The sequence below is a fragment of the Sinocyclocheilus grahami genome, unplaced genomic scaffold (genome assembly GCF_001515645.1).
Source record: "Sinocyclocheilus grahami isolate Dianchi unplaced genomic scaffold, SAMN03320097.WGS_v1.1 scaffold1270.1, whole genome shotgun sequence".
NCBI lineage: Eukaryota > Metazoa > Chordata > Actinopteri > Cypriniformes > Cyprinidae > Sinocyclocheilus > Sinocyclocheilus grahami.
This window is the reverse complement of record NW_015506449.1, coordinates 46,856-54,391: the sequence shown is the minus strand read 5'-3', so window position 1 is coordinate 54,391 and position 7,536 is coordinate 46,856. Positions and strand designations below refer to the sequence as shown.

Below are 7,536 nucleotides of genomic sequence, written 5' to 3'. Positions count from 1 at the left end.
ACACAGACACACACACACGCACGCACACACACACCCTCACACTCACACTCACACACACAGAGACACACACACACTCACACTCACACACTCACACTCACAGAGACACACACACACGCACGCACACACACACGCTCGCACACACACTCACACACACTCACACTCACACACACAGAGACACACACACACTCACACTCACACTCACACACACAGAGACACACTCACACTCACACTCACACTCACACTCACACACACAGAGACACACACACACTCACACTCACACTCACACACACAGAGACACACACTCACTCTCTCACACACACACACGCACACGCTCGCACACACACAGGCTCGCACACACACACACGCACACGCTCGCACACACTCACACACACACAGAGACTCAGAGACACACACACACACACACACACACACACACAGAGACTCACACACACACACACACACACACACAGAGACTCTCTCACACACACACACACACACACACACACACACACACACGTTATCAGTCTTTACTTCACGCATAAATCCTCTGGATTAAAGTGCGAGAGAGACGGCCGATGAAAGCGAGGCACGCCTATAGAAATGCAAAGAAGTGGCTTCTTTTCTCCACTTTATTCACGTTCATTTGCTGTTGGACGGGGGAGGAATGATGGGCCATTCTCAGAGAGGAGACTTCATTAATGCTCCGTATTTAACATCTTTATGTGTGTGTGTGTGTGTGTTTCCATCCATCAGACCCCATTCACACACACTGCCATCAGAGAGAGAGAGAGACGTGCTCATCCGTAACATTCAGAAAGACTGAACGAGTGAAACACACTTTCATACAGAAGTCACTGTCATAAAGAAAGAAAAGAACCAGTGATTCAGTCATTCTTCAGGAGCAAATGCAGACAGAAATTATACATTTTGGATTTTTTAATACTTTTATTCATCAAGGACGCATTAAATTGATCAAAAGTGACAGTAAAGACATTTATGTTACAAAATAATTCTATTTTTTAAATAAACGCTGTTCTTTTGAACATTCTATTTATCCGTGAATCCTGACAAATTTTTGGTTTTACATTATAATATTTCACTGTTTTTACTGTCATTTTAATCAAATAAATGCAGTCTTGCTGAGCAGAAGAGACTTCTTTTCAGAAATCTCCCCAACTCCAAACTTTTGAAAGTTTGTGTACAAACAAACAAACAAACCGTTCAAAAGGAGTTTGTACCAACTCTAAAATCCTCTGTTAAATGATAACATGTTCATTTTTTGGATGGACTGTCCCTTTAAGGACTCGGTCAGTAGAAATGATCTGATCGCTGGAACAGATTCTCATGGTTTTCGCATCTCGTGAAAGCAGTGAGATTTTTCACTGTGTTTATGTTTGATTCATGAATGCGGCAGTGAAATGCATCTTAAGCATGCGACGCTCTGATCCTGTTGCTCAAATAAACCCTGTAATTACAGCCAAAGAATGAAACCCAGAGTTTAACTTCATACACAGCAAATCCTGACACAAAGAGAGACTGGAAACACAGAGACGGGGTGAGTGTGTGTGATTGGGGTGAATCTCTATTCTGTGTGTGTGTGTGTTATTAACCCCGGCGCTCTTTCTCAGGACAGTGAGTTGTAATTACTGATGTCTCTTCTAATGAGCTCTCAGAGACCACCGGAGACGCGGCGCACTTCTTAAAGGAGCCTCTGTTTCTCACAGGTCTCTCTGATGTCCTTCATTACAATAAACTACAGAGAACTTCACGGTTTTACTGCAATCATCAGATACGAACAAACCGGCCCTCAGTGTCTGATATTCCTGTTACACACATCTCTGTCTGCTGTTAGGATGATAAAAACAACATTCGTCAGTGTCAAAATGACTGAGACGACCAATCACATCAAAGATGGAGAGAGAGAGTGAACACATTTAATATTTGACTGTTTTGTGACAGAAATGTTAAACGACCGACACTAACATCCAGTGATGGTTATAGCTTTGCAAACTTGCAAACTACTCGACTTCTTTTGTGTGTCAAATTAAGCAGTTTTCAAATTAAAATAAGTCACATTTATTTCTATAGCGCTTTCTACAAAACACTGTTTCAAATCAGCTTCAATCACTTCCGTTCAAAAACTGCAAATGTTGCAGTTTTTGTCATTTGTAGAGCCGTTTCCGGCATATTAGGATTGTGTTATATTAGATTGTGATTGTGTGCATTTTTTGTAAAATAAAAAGCATGATTTGCAAATTGTTCAAATGCATTAATTTACAATACAAAAAGTCAGACATTTTGACAAGATCAATGTTTAAGACAAGATTATGGAGGAAAATGCACAGTTTAAATGCACACGATGAAAACCACACACTGCAATTACAAGCAGATTTCATTTGATATGACAATGCTCACTCATAAATGATAATGAAAAGCATATTCTTTCACTTAAGACATTTATCAGTCACATGACAATGTAATGGCACGGCACTGTAATGCAGTCGCAGTGTGCTACTTAAAGGGACAGTTCGACAAAAATAACGAAAATAGTCTCCCTCGTGTTGTTTTAAGACTGCATGACTTTATTCTGATTTACACAGATGATATTTTGAAAAATATTTGGGGGTTTTTGTACATACTGTACAATTAAAGTCCATTGTTGTTTAAACCTCAGCGTTCTTCAAAATATCTTCACAGAAGACAAAGTCATGGCGGTTTGGAACAACATGAGAGAGAGAAATTGTATTTATTTTTGGGTGGCCTGTGCCTTTAAGAAGCACACTGCAGTACAGTATACTTGTGGAACACTTGAGTTCAGTCTGATTCACTGATACTCTTCCTCTCCAATATCAGTTTCCATCCAACACGCTTTACTCTTAATGCTTGTGTAACATGAAATAATTCACAGCATACTTTAACACTGACTTCATTCCACCGCTGGATGAATTTATGACTCTGACTTCAGCCATTCTGCTAAACTCGTAAGTCGTTAAACAAAGAAGGATCGCAAAATTTGTCAACCAATGACATGCACTTTATGGCAAATATATGCATTTAAATCATTGCAAATATTCACAGTGTATTGTTCAAAACTAATTTCAAGTTCTTGGTCTTTTTTTGTGTTATTTGCTGTTTAAGTCTGAAAAATACTAAGAATACTTCTGGAATATATTAAGAATGGAAGACTTGGAGATATAGTCTTTTTTTAGAGGTTGATTCATTTCCATGAATCACTTCAAACTCCGTTTGCTTCAGAAACCCTCCACCTTCCCCAGCTCCACCTGTATAGATCTGCTACGAGGTGATTCATGTACACTATATGGGGGTTATTTCATGTATGTTATATGTGCAGCAGCAGTATTTCTTACATGCTCACAGCAGCATGTTGTGCATGTATTGGCAGTAGCATGTCTCGGTACTTGCTCTGCCGCAGCAGCAGCAGCGTAGCAGATCTATTCCGTCAAGACCAAATACATTAACATTGTCATGTACATTACCATGCAAATTCCTTTCGAGAGTTGTCATGAGAGAAATAGTAATTTCTTGTAAAAAGTACTCCGATAATCCTAAAACATTTTTACAGTGTCAAGCCAAACTACACTGCAAACATGATTTTCTTCCTCCGTATTTCTGTCTTGTTTTGCAGCACAAATTTCTAAACATCCTTAAATCAAGACACATGTACTGGAGAAGGAAAATAACTTCAGATGTTAAGTCTAGTTGACTAAAATTCTGATCAAAATGAAGTGAGTTTATGCTTAAAACAGTAAAATATCAGCCAATGGGTTCAGAAAAATAATTTTGTTTTCCTTTTGAATTCAGTTTATTTTTTGACCCCACTAACAGATATCTGTTCTTGTTTGAAACAGAAGCTCACTTAATTTTCTCGTAATTTTCTCACTTAATGTTCATCCAGTAAATGCAGCTTAATAATGATCTTTAAAATAGCATCATATGACCCCTTTAAGAATGCTCGGATATGTCACGAATCCTGTCCATGGACTTCCGTTCGATCGCCACCAGAGATCATCCTTCCATTACATTGACTCTCGCACTACACAAACTGTTACACATCACCCTGGACTACATTTCCCATGCTCCATTGCACTAATCACAAGCTCATCTGAAACCAATCACACACAGCTGCTATCAATAACACACACTATATAAATCAGTTTCACACCACCGTTCAACGCCAAGTATTGTTTAGCGTTTATCTCTCATCTAGTGATAGCTACTTTACGGAGCCATTCCAAGTTTCTGAATCTAGTATAGCCTTGTTCTTAGTTTGTTTACCCGTGTCTTGATCCTTGCCTGTTATCTCGTTTTGTCTGATCTCTGCCTGCCCTGAAGTTTATAGCCTGTTTTGGAATTACCCTTTGCCTTGCTGTTTTGGACTGTGTTTGCACCTCGCCTGGACTCTAGCTCGTCTTGTGGATTCCCCGTTTGCCTCGCCCTCAGGATTACGTTCGCCGGAGATCGACCACGCCTGCTTACTGGACTACTCTTGTGTCTTGCCCTCAATATACCGGTTTACCATTGTTTGACCCATGCCTGTTATGACCACGTCTCTGTCTAATAAAAGCCTGCAGATGGATCTGCATGTCTCCACGTTTCGTTCGGCCCGTAACAGGATATTTGTATTGGAAAACAAGACAGAAATACTGAGGAAGAACATCATTATTTATAGTGTATTTCAAACCAAATGAACAACTTTTTGTCTAATGTTTAGCGTGAAAAGTTCACTTGCGCAGTCTTTCTAATCCACGACGCTTGTCCAAATATTTTTTAAGTCCGCTTTCACATCTATAATACAGTAAACAATGGTTTTCAGTACTTCAGCTGTACTGTGTCCAATTTACCGCATTTGTACTACAGTGAAACTTTACTGTTTGTAATGGACTAAGATCAGATCTGATAAAAGAGAGTGTTTGTGCTTCAGCTCCAGAGCATCAGAGATACAGTCATATAAATCCTGACGTCATTTCAGCTGCATTAGTCTGCGTGTGGTTTCCATCAGTTTAGGATCTGGCAGGAATGAGATCTTCTCAAATGCGTCGTGTGTTTACGCTCTGAGTCCAAACACTCGCGGAAAGCAAACGCACGAAACTCCACTGACACACAACCAGCGCTTATAGTTTCTGTGCAAATCGAACATTAATGCACGCTGAAAGGCCCCAAATCTGTCTTTCTTCTAATGCTCTCTTCTTGACGTTTCCCAGAGAAAACAAATCCTTTCAGAATGATGTAATACAGTCACATAGAAATAAACTGCTGCTCATCTGCATCACTGCAGGATTTCAGCCAATCAGCTGTGCTGATAATGTCATGTGACTTAAGACAGAAGACACTAAAAATGTAAGAAAAATGAACTTGTTTTCTGTTTGAATTAGGTTTATCTTTCTGACCCTATTGGCAGATATTTGTTCTTGTTTTAAGCAAAAACGTCATTTGAATAAATTTCTCAAAAACCAAGACTTAATACTTTAAGTCATTTTGCATCTCCAGTAAATGTAGGTTGATTTAGGAATTTTTTTATATTTGTACTGGAAAACAAGACAGAAATACATGAAGAAAATCATCAGTTTTTGCGGTGCATGGATATTATAGATGTGTCTTCATTTTTTTTCTCTACACTGCAAAAATTAGTTTCTTACTCAGTATTTTATTCATAAAACAAGAAAAAAATATCCAATGGGTTCAAAAAAAAAATTAGAATTAAGCACAAACTCATTTAATTTTGATAAATTTCTCAGAAAGCAAAACATCATATGCCACTGTGCATCTCAAGTAAATATATCTTGATTTAAGAATGTTTAGATATTTATACTGGAAAACAATACAAAACATAATGAGGAAGAACATCATTGTTTGCAGTGTAATCAAAATGTCTCATAATTCTGCCACATTCATGAATCAAACACAAACTCAATGAAAAATCATACATGCAGCTGCTGCCACGAGACTAATTCTGAACGAAAGGCCTGATAATCGTTTATAGAAACACTTCCTTAAATTACAGCACCGGCATATTCATGTCTTGTTTTGTCTTATTTCAGTGCACTGGCAGGTAGGGCTGAATGATTAATTGCGTTTGCGATAATATCGCATGATTTTTCAATCGCAGAGGCTTCGATTACACTCGGTCACGTGACACGCGAGAGTAAAGAGGTGTGTTCGACTGGAAGATCGATCATGTATGACATCAAAGTACGGTGAGAGAAAGCATAAGGAGACGTCCGCTCTCTTATAGCTCTGGCAGTACTTTGATGACACACACCGATCGGTCTAAGCAGCGCTGCTTCAAGTCAAACACATCTAAACAGTCATCAGAGGAAGCATCAAGTTGGCATGCTACAGTGTTGCCAAGTCGCGGTTTGGGGAACCCCTCTAAAAAAATGTGTATTTTACCCCCTGGAATGTCATTTTTACCGGTGGACCCCCCTCGAAACGCAATTGGGCTAGTTTTGAGTAGCAAATGGACGGGTTTTGTTGTGAAAACCTGGCAACCCTGGCACGCTACACGTGGAAATGTTTGAAAGCTTATATAATGAACGTACTTCAAAATGGCACATGGAAATTACTCAAGCAGTAACAGTGTTACGGTGCATTTCATTACCTAAGACATCGACCTTAAGATAATTTATATAATAAGGTAATATATATATATTCTTATTTATTTATTTGAAGTCTGTCTAAAGTTAACAGTGTTTAAAAAGTGCAGTCCACATGTTTATTACAGTGACTTTGAATTACCTAAAGTAGTGTGGTAAAGCAACAGATTTGTTTTTATATTTCTGCAATCTACTTTAGTTTGTGTGATTTGTTACTGACTTTCATATTAATGTTTACACCAGGCTTATTTGTCAGTGCTTTATGTTGTCATAATTATTACATGCTTACAAGGTTGGAAGTTCACCAAATCAGTCAATATACTGTGATTGTAGTTGTTAAATAAAAATGTCATTCATATCAATTCATGCATCACCTAATTTCATCCTAACATATAGGCCTGGCCTACAGAAAAGAACATTTATGTTTAATCTATCTAATATTGTGTTGGTCATACTATACAGTGATTTATAACTTGTCTTTGATGAATAATACAGAACATAAAACATACAAAATAATTGCATATTAAATCGCAATATTGGTAAAAAAAAAAATCACAATTAGATTATTTTCCAAAATCGTTCAGCCCTACTGGCAGGTTCACATCTGGATCAGACTCGTGCTCAGAGAGCCAAACGCTGTGAGAGACTCGTCCATCCAAGAGGAATCATTTCACATTGTTCCCTCCTCCTTTGTTTCCTGTTCCCTAATTCTTCAAGAGAAACACACACACACACACACACACACACACACACACACACACACACTCACACACACACACACACACACACTCACACTCTCTCTCTCTCACACACACACACACACACACACTCTCTCAGAAACACACACACACACTCACACTCTCTCTCTCACACATACACTCACACTCACACTCTCTCTCTCTCACACACACACACACACGCG

At 38.7% G+C, this 7,536-nt stretch overlaps 1 protein-coding gene across 1 annotated transcript in view; it reads right to left on the bottom strand.

The window, feature by feature from the left end:
* Positions 1-7,536, bottom strand: part of fat4 (FAT atypical cadherin 4) — a 106,519-nt gene that overhangs the window by 68,466 nt on the left and 30,517 nt on the right. The window lies entirely within an intron of this gene.